The sequence below is a fragment of the Dipodomys spectabilis genome, unplaced genomic scaffold (assembly GCF_019054845.1).
Source record: "Dipodomys spectabilis isolate Male_0828 unplaced genomic scaffold, ASM1905484v1 ptg000176l, whole genome shotgun sequence".
Taxonomy (NCBI): Eukaryota; Metazoa; Chordata; class Mammalia; order Rodentia; family Heteromyidae; genus Dipodomys; species Dipodomys spectabilis.
In genome coordinates, this window is record NW_024870853.1 from 3,801,505 (window position 1) to 3,816,119 (window position 14,615).

Sequence of the window (14,615 nt, forward strand, 5' to 3'; positions counted from 1 at the left end):
GGCAAAAGTAATGTAGATCTTCTTTTAAAAAGACAAAATACAAAACAAAAGGGCTGGGGTTGTCATCTTCCAGTGGTTGTCTAGCGTATTCTAGACCCTGGGTTCCATTTCCAATATTGAAGAGAGAAGGAAGAAAGGAAGGAAGGAAGGAAGGAAGGAAGGAAGGAAGGAAGGAAGGAAGGAAGGAAGGAAGGAAGGAAGGAATTTTAAAATAATTAGAATCACAGGTAATTGTAAAAGTAGTACCAAGAACCTATGAATTCTTCATTTCAGGTTCCCCAGTAGCTGCGCCTTGTATATCTATAACATTTTTTTGTCAGTTGCGGGCCTGGGCACTGACCTTCAGCTCTTTTGCTCAAGGCTAACACTTTGAGTCACAGTTCCACTTCCAGTTTTCTGGTACTTAATTGGAGATAAGAATCTCACAGACTTTTCTGCCAGGGCTGGCTTTCAACTGTGATCCACAGATCTCAGTGCCCTGAGTAGCTAGGTTTACAGGTGTGAGTCACCAGCACCTGACTCCTATATCAAATTTTGAAGATGGTGCTATTTCCTGGCTTTGGAAATTTCCCTGGTACCATTTTGTTGTGCTCACAACTACCTCTGCCACCCTACCTTCCCTAACTCCTGCCCACTACTCACCTACTTCATCATTGCGTCATTTTGAGAATGTTCTATAACATGTACTATGAAACCTTTTGAGATTGGCGTTTTCATTTTTTCAAATATTTTTTTTTTTGTGAAAATACCATGCAGAGGGGTTACAATTACATGGGCAAGGTAATGACTACATTTCTTATCAAGCATTGATGCCTCCTCCTTTGTTTCCCCTCCCCATCCCTTCCCATCTCCCACCCTCTCATCCCCTCCTTTCCTTCCCCACTCCCCCCCCCCAAAGTTGTAAAGTTTGTTTTTCGACATAACGACTTGTTTATCTCATTGTTGCAATGCATCCACACTATTCAAACGATTTGTTTTTTCCCTTATGCTCCCGAAATTATACCAACATCAAATACAGTGAAAACATCAAATACAGTGAAAACAGGGGTTATACCGTGGGGGAGGGACATACAAAGCAGCAAAGAAATCATCTTATAAATATTTAGAAACAATCACAAGAAAGAAAAAACATTTTAATACTTATCTTGGGGTTCATTTCACCTAACATCAACTTATCTGACCTTTTCTGCTTGTCTCAGACATATACTAGTTACTGCAAATAAGGGAAACCATGAGGCCTATGTTTCTTTGGGCCTGGCTTACTTCACTTAATATAATTTTTTCCAAGTCTTTCCATTTCCTAACAAATGGGGCAATGTCATTCTTTCTGATGGAGGCATAGAATTCCATTGTGTATGTATACCACATTTTCTTGATCCATTCATCTACTGAGGGGCATCTGGGTTGGTTCCATATCTTAGCTATGGTAAATAATGCTGCAATAAACATAGTCATGCTGGTAGCCTTAGTGTGGCCTGTTTGTGAACATTTGGGTAAATGTCCAAAAGTGGGATTGCTGGGTCATAGGGGAGCTCTATGTGGAGTCTTTTGAGAAACCTCCATATTGCTTTCCAAAGTGGTTGAATAAGTTTACACTCCCACCAACAATGCAGTAAGGTTCCCTTTTGTCCACATCCCCTCCAGCATCTGTTGTTATTAGATTTCTTGATTATAGCCATTCTAACAGGGGTGAGGCGGTATCTCAATGTTGTTTTGATTTGCATTTCTTTTATTGCTAGGGAGGTTGAGCATTTCTTCAGGTGTCTATTGGCCATCCTTCTTTCTTCTTCAGAGAAGTTTCTCTTTAAGTCTTTAGCCCACTTATTTATTGGGCAGTTGTTTCTTTGAGGATTTAAACTCCTCCAAGCTTTTTTGTATATCAATAGTTCATTCCTTTTCTGTGCTATGTCATGTTCCATAGAAGGAATGTGGCAGTTGATTTAACTATTCATCTAGTGAGAGACATTTTGGTTGTTTTTAATTATGGCTATTACAAATGTAATTGCTATGAACAATCATGTGCCGATTTTGATGCCAGCATAGGTTTCCATTTCTGTGACATAAATGTTTAAGAATGTGTTTGCTGGGTGTTAAGGTAATACCTTTGATCGTCTCCAGAGTAGCTGTTCTGTGTCTATTCCCAAGAAGCATGATGTCCATCACATCCTCACCAGCATTTGGTGTTGTAACTATTTTTTCACCTTTTTGGATGGTGTGTGTGTGTGTGTGTGTGTGCGTGCACATGCGTGCGTGTGCACATGCTTATCCTGGGGCTTGAATTCAGGGCCTGGGCACTATTGCTGGATATGTCTTGCTCAATGTTAGCGGTCTACCAGGAGCCACAGTTCCACTTATGGCTTTTTTGGTAGTTAATTTGAAAAGGGTCCCAGAGACTTTCTTGCCTAGGCTGGCTTTGAACCATGAACCTCAGATCTCAGCCTCTTTAGTAGCTAGGAATACTGGCATGAGCCACTGGCACCTAGTTCATCTCTATTTTTATTGGTTATTTATAGGATAAGGCTCATTTCCTGTCATGGTGAGAGCCTGAGCCATGTTCCTTATATTTTAGGCTTCTTGTTGTCAGTAGATTCACAACCATGAGCCACTGTAACTATCTGTGGAGGTGAAGCCTTGAAGACTTTCCTGCTAGATGTGGCCTTGAACCATAATCCTCCTGTTTTCAGCTAGAATTATAGGCATGAGCCATCAGTGCATCTGCCTTGCAAATCTATTCTCTATACTTTATCAAACTCAGTGTTCTGTCAGCTAGTAAAGATGAGATGTCTCTTAGTTGTGATTTCTTTGAGCCCTGACATTCCTCCTGTCCTGAATGCCTCTCTGAGATTCTAAAACATCTTTTCTGCCTGAAAGGATCCTTCTTGTGGAAGAGAATGCCCAAGCACAGCATTGTAGCCAGTGGCTCTAACAGCTTCTCAGAATCTGCTAAAATCAGGCTCTTCTTGGACACAGACTTTCTGTATAACCTAGTCCCTCCCCTACCTCTGGCAGTACATTACTTGGAAATGTTGGCTGTACCCCTAGCACCATTGTGACTGTTTCCATACAAATTCTATCTGGGACTGTGTATAATCTCTTCTTCCAGCTGAGATGAGCATTGTTTATCCTCCTCTGTCCATCACTGTTCTCCACTTTGTCTTCATGTTCACGAGATTTCTCCATTCCAATTCCTATAGCCACAGTAAATGATTACTTTCTTTCATTGTTTTTGTTTATTTTTTGTTTGTTTTTATTTTGTGTTGGCACTGGGACTTCCAAGCTGGGTTTTCTACCACTTGAGCCACACCTCCACTTCCAGCTTTTTGTTGACTAAATGGACATGTGTCTCACAGACTTTTCTGACTGATCTGGGTTTGAATCATGATCCTCAGATCACAGCCTCCTAAGTAACTAGGATTACATGCATGAGCCAACAGCACATGGCATAGTGTAATTTCTATACGTAAGTGGATGATTCTACCCAGATTTTTTTTTCATTGTTTTTCCATCTCCAATCACTCAGAAAAGTTTTTTTAAATTACCAATGCTTAGGACCAGCTCAAACAGACTGAATCCTGTTCTCTGGGGTAATGATCTGATTGCAGGTTTTTAAAACCCCACATAATTCTTATGTGCCAAGAGTATCATAAAGAATTATAAGATTTTCACTGCTACGTCATCAAAAGCTAAGGTTGGGGTCTACTGTTCTGGTTTCACAGATTCATAGATCCTGGATACTAGCAACTCTAAAAAGCATTTGTGGACCTCTTTCACACTATATAAAACTGGTTTAAACCAAATTGTCAACTTTGAATCCATAAGGAAACTTACCTTCCCCACTCTTCTGCCAGGACTTTCTAGAGAAAAATTGAATGCCATTCAGATGAGTGCTGCTACAAATCTGTTGTTTCTAATTTTAGTTATTTTCTAAATACTGGTGACCCTTTGACTTCTATTTAACTCTCTCCCAGGTCCCTTAGCAGTTAGACTAAACCTTTGTCTCTTCTTAAAAAATAGAGGCCATAGGATATGAACTCCCTTCTCACAATGACAGGCTTGTTTGCATCTCCTATTGTCCTTTTGCTCTTCTCCTGAACAAGAGTAATTATTCTTTCTATGGTCTGAGTCCTACCAACTTCTCTTTCTTTATTAAATCTTCAACTTCTGCCAGCTTCTTTCCCCTGAAAATACACACACACACACACACACACACACACACTTGCACACAGAGACACACATGCACAAGTCTCCCATCTAAAGTTTCTCCATTGAGCTTGCATTTCCCTTCAGCTATGCAAGCAACTTTCTCTATCTCCTCACCTTCTCATTACCAATCAACCAATCAACAGTTCCCAGGATATTCCATTATTTCTCTAACCATAGCAACACTGTTCAGGGCAGTCTGTATGGATATTTCCATGTCTTTCTTTGATAGAATGCTACACTTCCTTTGCAAGCCATCACTGCCCTTTCAAAACCAGCCCTAGTTTCCATGATTTTCCTCTATCATACCTCACTTTCTACCTCCCTGACTGGTTGCTTCAAAGACTTCATTGTTGAAAAGAGGCTGGCAAATATGACAGTCCTCTCCTTTCGTCTCTGCCTTCCCCCTAGATGGCCTCAAAAGTAAGAATTCCTCAAACTCTAAGTCCAGCTACATGTTTCAAACCAATGTCCTTTTCTTTCAGAATCTTCTGTGTTTGTTGTCTTTATTAGTAGCATTTTCTACTCTGTCTCTCACAATAGAAACTAATACTGAGTTATCCTAGCCTGGCCTCCTTCCCTGAACCTTCACATCCAATTAGTCAAGTCCAATCAGTTATTTTCCTACTCTTAATGTGTCTCCTTCTCTCCATTGTTCCTGCTTTCTTCTCTCACACCTTGTCTTCAGTTCTCTTTCTTCATGATTCCTCACAGCCAGTGTCCAGAGTGTATATAGTAGATATTCTGTGAAGTTTTGTTGAAAGAATAGATGTTCAAATGCTCTCAAGAGTGACATACAAAGCCTGTTCCTGTTTCTGATCTCATTTCTCCCCTCTCTTGCAATTTAGATCCTACCCCCTGAGTACAAGAGAAGATCTTGAAGGAGGTCTTCTGCTTCCAGGTTCTGTGTTTCTTTACAGACCACATGGTTCCCTTCACCTTCATTTTATGAAAGTCTTAAAAAGAAACTTTGAACTGGGTGTGATAGCTCACATCTGTAATCCTGGCTACTTGGATGGCTGAGAGCTAGAGAATTACAGTTCAAAGTCAGCTGAGGAAAAAAGTTCATGGAGACGCTATCTCAAGAAATAAAAGTCTCGATGCAATGGTGCACGCATACCATCTTAGTGGGAAGTATAAGTAGGAGGATCACAGTGCAGGTCCACCTCAGCTTAAACGCAAGAACATAGTTGAAAAATAATGTAAACAAAATGGGCTAGGGGCATGTCTCAGGTGATAGATACACTTTCTGCCTAGCAAGCACAAAGCCTCGAGTACAAACTCCAGTACAGAGAGGAGGAGTGGAGAGGGGAGAGGAGAGAGGGAGAAAGGAAGGAAGCAGCGAAAGAGGAAGGGGGAGGGATGTTGAGGGCAGGATGATGAAGGAAGAAAGGAAGGAAAGGAGGGGAAGAAGGAAGAAATGGAAGGAAGGAAAAAAAGAGAAAGAGAGAGAAGGAGAACAAATTTCTGCTTTGGAACATTTTCACATAGTCCCAACCAGACTTAGGAGAGATCATATGACCTCCTTTTCTCTTTTCCCATGAGAGAATCCCATGATGTTAGACCCATGACAGATGGAAGGAGCTGGATTCTGTGGAGGCTGACTGTACAGGAAGATTCATACTATAACTACGTTTGCTAATTTATTCATTTACTCAGCAGGCATTTTCTTGGTGTCACACCTTGAGGGTATGATGGTGGCTCCACTCCCTTGCATTGATGGGCAGTGACAGATACTTCTGGCATGTTATGAAGTAGAAGAAGATGGGCCTGTGGAGCAGGACCTGTGTGGAGATGAGCCAGTGGTTTCCATATGCAGTGACAATGGCAAGGAGCTATACCAGGACATGTGTTGGACCACTGAAGTCAAGGTGATGGTGAACAGAGAGGGAATTCTGAGCCTGCCAAAGCATTACTCCCACAGTCCCTTGCTCCTTGCTCTAGCTCTGCCTTTGGGAACTAATTAACCTACCTCTCTGGAGGTCTAGGAGGTAGCCAATCCCACTTTTCTGGCTCTTCCAAGATGGCTGACAGCATAAATTTCTTTGGGAAAAAGATTTTATGTGGAAATTGTCCAGGATGCCCTTCATTCTGATTCCCCTTAACACACACACACACACACACACACACACACACACACACGAATCCCTAGCTCTTTTCGTAACTCACTCCAGTGTTCCCAAGGGAGTCTCTTTTATCCAGAATCCTACAACTTTGACAGTATTTGAAACAAAAAACACTTTACATGCCAGACAATTGCTGCCAACACACACAATTGCTGGAAGAAGGCTGTTCCCTCACACAGCTGCTAGCCTATGAGGGTGAAGCAGGTGGTTGCGACCCTGAATGTCCCATTCCAAGACCCTCTGCCTTCTCTCCGTGGGTCTACTGGGCTGTCCTCTTCTAGACTCTTCCTCACCTACCCCCTTTTGAGGGCAAGGCTGTACCAGACCAAGAAGACACTGCCCCAGGGGCTCATAATCTGAGCGAGACAGTCCAATTATCTACAATTTATGGAGCTCAATTGGAGTGAGTTCAGAAACGAGCAACCTGAACAATTAAGGGACCAGAGGGCTTGGCTTCTGGGGCAAGATAAAAGGCAGGTCTCCAACAGCAGTAGTGGTTTCAGCAGGGAGTGGGGACCAAGGGGGAGAGCCTGTTGAGGAGGATGTCTGCCAGCAAGGGAGTGTCAATGGGGCAAACACCTTCAAGGGAAGGAGTGAGCGAGCAGAAACAAGGCCTGAGATGTATACCCCCAGGAAGTGCTCACAGGAGGCACACAGCCTCTGGGAGTCAAGCCATGTTGAGCAAGTAGGAAATTTCAGTTTTCCTGGCCCAGGCCCTGGCTTGAGGGAGTCCCAGGAAGCCTCAGAGAGAAGATGCCAACCAGGTGGTGCCTCTGATAGAAGAAAGCCTGGATGTGGGGCCTAGTGAAAGTTTAGGTTCCATGACATATTTACGTGCTGATGAAAAATGGTGTCTTCATTGGAACTTCAGAGTACACTGGGACAGTCACTCCAGTTCTGCAAAGACCCTGCTGGGAAGAAGTCCTTCACCCAACTTAGCTCTTCCTTGAAACTTGGTGTTAATACTTGGGGTGTCTACAGGTTGGGAAAAGTCCCTGGTTAAAGGCCAGGCTCTACTTCTGTCAGCTTGAGTGACTTTGAGTAAGACAGTTCTTTTCTGTGGATCTGTTTTCTCATTCATCAAACAAGGGGATGTTGGGTGTTTTGGTGTGTGTGTGTGTGTGTGTGTGTGTGTGTGTGTGTGTGTGTGTGTGTGTGCACATGCAGACACACATGCAATCACACATGTACACATGCATGTGCATGGGTGCACTGGTCCCGGGACTTGAACTCAAGATCTGGGCACTGTCCCTGTGCTTTTTCACTCAGGGCAAGCACTCTACCACTTGAGCAACAACTCCACTTCTGGCTTGTTGATGGTGAATTGGAGAAAGGAGTCTTATAAGAGTCTCATGGACTTTCTTGCTCTGCTAGTCTGGCTCTCTTTGAATCACAATCCTCAGATCTCAGCCTCCTGAGTAGATAGGATTGCAGGTGTGAGACCAGGGAATGTTTTGAACCATTTGAACTCGCCCCTCTTTACATAGGATCTTACTACACAAAACAGAATTTTTAAAACCCATGCTTTATTAATGGAAATATTTGCTGAGTTGCAATTAACACCACTTACCTTATAAGGCAAATCAGCTGGGTGCCAATGGCTCTTGTCTGTAATCCTAGCTACTCAGGAGGCTGAGATCTAAGGATCTCAGTTCAATGCCAACCTGGATAGAAAAATCCAAGAGATTCTTATCTTCAATTAACCACCATAAAGCAGGCAGTAAGTAGAACTGTACCTCAAGTGGTAGAACACACCAACCTTGAGTGAAAAAGCTACTGGATAGTGTCCAAGTCCTTAGTCCAAGCCCCCTGTACTAGCATAATAAGCAAATTGAATCAACAGAATCAAAGGACAATTTTGGCCAAACAGTGGTTGAAAGCTAGAGCTCTAGTTCTTGCTCGGTGAGCTCGGCCAGCATGTGCCACAACTGCTGAGTTCCCAAAGTCTTCCATGAAGTCTGAGGCACCATAGAACTCCGGGCAGAAGCTACTTTGTCTCAATTTCTCCATATTTTCTCCAATTTAGATTTTTTCCAGAATCTAGTATGGGTGTCCCTGAAGGATAGTCACTGTATCATTTTAGCTTGTGTCCACTGTGCCCTGGGGCCTTTTATACCAGTCCTGGGAGTTTTCAGAGTAGGTTTGTCTTCAAGTTTGTTGCATAGAAATGAGCAACTTTGTTCAGGAGAAAGATCTGTGCCTTGGTTAGAAGAGTGCCCTACCCAGGTGCATGACTTCTGCCTGCTTCATATTTCACTCCCCACATTACTGGGAGAAGCAGTTTTAGAGAAAAAGGGCTTAAGATCTGGTGTTTGGGCATTCTGTCTTGCCCAAAGCTCCTTTCCCTTCCTCTGAAGTCTCCAGAAGGGGGACTGGTAGTTACTGTTGCTAGTCAAGTACATGGCCTATGCCAGGAATTTCTGGAGCATGAATGAAAGCAATCTGACCACAGCAGCAGAGGTGGCCTGGACAGGAAGCAGAAAAGCAAACCTGACTGAAGTGCACTTGCATGTGGAAGGCTGACAATTACTATAACCTTACAAATCAAGAGTTTGGGTAGGACACCCAGGTGCTCCTCATGCAGCTCTCCTTGGCTGTCATGTAAGGAATATGAAGTCATATAGTCAAGAAGAAGTATGTGTCCTTCCTTCTCCAGCTGCACAATCATTTCTCCTCATAGTCAGCAAGTTCTACTGCTTTCTTCATATATCTAATCCTGGATATGCTAAACCTGTATAATATTCATAAATCCTTTCAGAAACATTACATATAGATGAGTAAATGTTATCTCTATGTTTATAGTTCTTATCCCCCTTTCCATAGAAATGAAAGTATGTTGTATACACTGCTGTTCACATTCTTTTTAGTACTTGTATAGTATTCCATGAAAATTCATATAAGTTATCTTCACTTGATGATATTTGAGGTCTTCAGAGACTTTCAATTATTAATAATACTGCAATAACTGTTATTGTACATACATGTGGCTATGTATATCTTACTATTGAATCTATAAGTCAGATTATAAACCCCACTATGAGGCTTTAGGAGACAATGCTCTGGAAGGTCTCATTTTGCCTTCCTTTACAAACGTTTTTGTTGGTTTTCTTGACCTTCAAGCCACTACGGCTAAGTGCCATTGTTGAGACAGTAAGAAGGCAAGCAGAAGTTTGTGACTGGCCTGGTGGGGGTCCCCTGAGATGGACCCACTGGCTAACAACTTCTTGGTGACATATCATGCCCCTTGAGACACTCGAGAAGCCAGAGATGACAGACTAGTTTTAGAAGGCCAGCAGGTAATGAAACCTCTGAAGCTAGTTACATGTACAATGATAAATGGCAGTTGACACCTGGCTTCAGTGTCAGGGAGCAAATGGGAATTTAAGGAACAAGGCTGACAAGGAGTCTGCACATCCCATCCAAGAGCATGAGTATACTTCTAGCTGGCCATGATGGCCACTGTTGTCAGATCTTTGTGCAGATTATTTTATGAAGAAATTTGGGCATTATATGAGCTCTTGACTCATATACAACAATAATAACAGTAAATAAACACCCACAAAGCATTCATCACTGTGTGTCAGGCACTGTTTTAAGAACTAAAGATATAACTTAACATTCATGGTAACCCAATGACATAGAAAGTATTTTTTTTCAAGCCTGTATTTTCTTTGTTTTTTCTGTTTGGGTGCTGGGTAACAGACCCAGGATATTGCACTTTCTTTTTTTTTTTTTATTGTAAAGCTACTATACAGAGGGTTACAGTTACATGAGTGAGGTTATGAGTACACTTCCTCTTGAACATTGTTACCCCCTCCATTGTTTTCCCCCTACCATCCCCTCCCTCCCTCCCTTCCCCGAGGTTCTTTTTTTTCTTTTTTTTTTGATTGTGATTAAATGATTACATAATTTCAAAGTCACAAGTTCATTCTAACTTCCCTGGAGCAAATTGTCTACCACAGTCTGTAATATATAACAGTGTTCACATGTTATATACCATATTTGTGATCAGCAGCATGAGGATATTTAGTAGTGGTTCAACCAGATGAGCGGGAGTTCTTTGTTTCTTAAGTCCTGTTAGTTTTGTCGTATCACCTAACCTTTTGGATTTAGCATCCACTTATCAGGGAGACCATGTACCGTTTGTCTCTTCGTTCTTGGCTTACCTCGCTCAACATGATTCCTTCTAGCTCCATCCATTTCCCTGCAAATGCCATTATTTTGTCATTTCTAATGGCTGCATAATATTCCATTGTGTATAGATACCACAATTTTTGGATCCATTCATCTGTGGTGGGGCACCTAGGTTGTTTCCATATCCTAGCTATTGCGAACAGTGCTGCAATAAACATGGAGGTGCACGTGTCCTTGTATATTGGTTCCTGTTGTTCAGGGTAGATGCCTAGAAGTGGTATGACTGGGTCGTAAGGGAGGTCAATCTTTAGCTTTCTAAGGACCCTCCAGACTGCTTTCCAAAGTGGTTGTATAAGTGTACATTCCCACCAGCAGTGTAATAGGGTTCCTCTTTCTCCACATCCCCTCCAGCATTTGTCGTTGGCTGATTTGTGGATGTGGGACATTCTGACTGGGGTAAGGTGGTATCTCAGGGTTGTCTTTATTTGCATTTCCTTCACCACCAGGGATGATGAACATTTCCTCATGTGTTTCTTAGGATATTGCACTTTCTAGGCAAGCAATTTCCACTCAGCTACATCCCAGCCTGAAAGCTGTTGTTTTTAATGTTCATTTAACAGATGAGCACAGAGAGTTTATGTAACTTTCCCAGGCACACAGATCAAGGGACAGAGTAAGGATGCAATCTTGAGTTCTGCATTTTTTTTTTTTTGTTGGTCCTGGGGCTTGAACTCATGGTCTAGGCGCTATCCCTGAGCTTCTTTGTGCTCAAGGCTAGCGCTCTGCTGCTTGAGCCACAGTGCCACTTCTGGCTTTTTCTGAGTAGTTTATTGGAGATAAGACTTTCATGGACTTTCCTGCCTGGGCTGGCTTAGAATCGTGATCTCCAGATCTCAGCCTCCTTACTAGCTAGGATTACAGGCGTGAGCTGCCAGCACCAAGCCTGGATTTTACTCTTAATAACTACACTATGCAACCATTTATTAATGAAATATAGCTCAGATTTAAACACTGAATAGATCAATGCAACCAAGCCAAACCAGTTGGAGACTTTTGCCATAGAAGAGGTCACACATGAGGCTGGCTATCACTGTAAGCATCCTACAGACCTCAACACTGACTCGAGTTCCTTTTCCATCATTTCACCCAGACCAAGTCTGGCTCAGAAGCTAAGAAAAGCTCTTCACTTTGCTTCAGTTTATTGTCTGATTTTCAACTGCTCTTGAGAACAAGGTGAGGCTACATTTGGCTTAAGTTTTTGTCTTCAAGAAGTCAGGATACTGGAGCTCATAAAACTGGAGATTACAAAACTAGAGTTCACAAATCTGGGTGCTGGTCTTGGAACAGAATTCTTAGTTTGAAATTCTGGCTTTTTTCCCATTGTGCTGGACATTGAACCCAAGCCTGGCATTTGCTAGGTAAGCAGCCTAGAGATGTTTATTTAAACAATCTTTACTCATGAGCACTTTGTCCCCAAGCTGAAGAAATATACTTTATGCCTTCTCTAGAGCAAGGGAGTACATTCCTGCTTACTCCTTTACCTAGTTTCTTATTTACTGTCCTCAGGATTGCCCTCAGTTACCATCTCCAGCTACATCCCCTGCCATTGCTTTTTGTGTGATAAGGTCTAGCTATGTATCTCAGACTGGCCTTGAACACTCAATACTCCTGTCTTGGCCTCCAGAGTCCTAGGGTGATAGGCACATGCCATACCTAGCTAATTCTGGCTGCCTTCTCTGTGGCCTGTTTGAGGTGGGTGGATCTTTTGGCTTCTCTCAAGTTTTTTCACTTGCAAACCCAAACTAGTGATCTCTATTGCACAGGTGTATTGTGAGGCTCAGCAGGACCCTGTGTATATCTGTGCAGCACACATTGAAGAGGATATTCTTAGCAGTAAGGCTCATTTGGGGACAGGAAGCTGTCATTTTCCAGGCAAAGCTACCTTGAGGTGGAGCCAAGAAAGATGAGCTGTCATCACACCTTTCTCAAAGCTGTATGTTTGATTCCAATCTGTTTCATTCACCAGGTCACTTACAGGGCCATGAATGGACTATATCTGACCCTGGGCATTGAGCCCTGTGATCCAAAAGGCCTTGCCATCTTGAAATTCACTATAAATGCTTTGTTTCTGGATAAATCTGCCAAGTTTCTTGTTCACTTTTATGCTTTCCTGCTAATTTGGAGGTTTGCATGCTGGCCTCAACAATGCAGTATGTGTGTGTGTGTGTGTGTGTGTGTGTGTGTGTGTGTGTGTGTGTGTGTGTGTGTGTGTGTGTGTGTGCGTGTACCTGTATGTGTAATATATAGTCTTTATAAAACTTTTCCTCATGAAAAACTACCAATGGTTTTAGAATCTGTAAATATTAAGCTTTAAGAAAAACAAAGTAACCAACTGGTGAAACCTGGTCATGCATGTCATCAACTGCTTTGTGACAAAATGGTGTGTGCTTGTTAAGACTAAGCCTCCTATACTACCAAGAAGGTCAGAAAGGACAAAGCAGAGGGGAAGATTGGACAGGAAGGTGGCAGGAGGACAGATTCAGGGACAGGGAATAGGAGAGTAAGGGATAGGATAAGCAGTGATGGGCTCCTGTGGTTTAGAAAAGACACTCATATATTCCCCACATCTCTCAAATCTGAGGATTAGGTGCTCTGTAGTGATGACTGAACAAATAGATGCCTCTTCTGCTCAGGACAACCCACCAGGAGGTAGGCCTTTGACTCTGGATGTGAGTCAAAGGGTGCTAGCCAAAATGGTGAGGTAAGAGTGTGGGAGAGCCTTGAACGCTAAAATTTGCTTCCCTCCCCCCCTCCCACTCCCCAAGCACCAGGAGGCATTGCCCAGGCAGAAAGCCAGATAAGTGCTCCTGTTCCTGCTCTGGGAGCTCCTGGCCTTGTGCCAGGCTGTCTGGGCTGCAAGGGCAGGAGGCAAGGGCCACAACAGCAGCAGCGGTGGAGGCATCAATTTAGGATGTAAGACATATAAACAACGAGGGGGAAGGGGGATATCTGGGCCATAAGCTGGGAGACTGGAAGGGGCCAGAGGGCATCCCAGGCGATGGCTTCCGGCTCTACAGCCCCGGAGGAAAGCCAAGCTGTTAACCCAAACGGTGAATTGGTCCCTTAATGGCTCTGTTTCCTTGGCACCAAAAGGCTACCAGTGCATCCTAAGCCCCTTCGTTAGAGCCTGGCTGGACGGGGCGGGGAGGCCTACAACCTGTGGTCCTAGTGCAGCAGGAGCCCATTCGCGTATCCACAGAGGCTGAGGAGACAGGGGCTAGAAAGAGGGGGCATTGCTGCTCCTCCTGCACCCTGCTACTGGCCAGCCTTTGGCTTGAGAGAGGCGAAGGGGAGCAGGCCAGGGCGGTCGAGCTGCTGGTACAGTGCGGGCGAGAATGGGCCTAGACGTTGGGGAAGCGCACGAAGTGCCAGAAGGCGTCCCTGGGGAAGAGTCCGCTCCGCAGGCGCCCACAGACACAGACCCTGTGTCAGGCCGGGTTAGTCTGCGGCTCCTCCGCCTCACTGGCGCCTCCAACACGGGTAGGAGGGCCCACAGCGCCACCCAGCGGCCGGTGTCGAGGACTGGCAGTCAGGTCTCTTCTGTGACCCCAAAAGGACAGGGGAGCTGGGTGGAAAGTGAACTCCTGAGAGAAAGTGAATATGAAGGAGACCTTTAACTGGTTGGTGGGCTCTGAGACCAGGCCTCCTATTGACTTCACCCACTAATTTGTGTGGCACGTGCTACTACACGAATCTTAATATGTAATAAATATATCAGCTCATAATATTCCTCTAGAACTCAACAATCTTCGCGGCTCCCAGTGAGTCATGACATAAAAGCTCAAATTCCTTGGGCTAACATTCTATGTTTTGATCTCAATCTTGGTTCATCTCTTCATATCCATTCTACAAATCCTGTACCACTGACTCCTGCCCAAATGAACCAACCACTTCTATAGCCATTTCCTCACTGAACACTGACTAAGACACTGGAGAGACAGTGAACTTGACACATAAGGTCTTCATCAGATTGGAGCTAACATTAAAAGGGAGAGATGCATGCAACAAACAAGAAAATTAATGAAAAGCAAGATCATTGCCGGGCTCCAGTGGCTCACACCTGTAATCCTAGCTAATCAGGAGGCTGAGATCTGA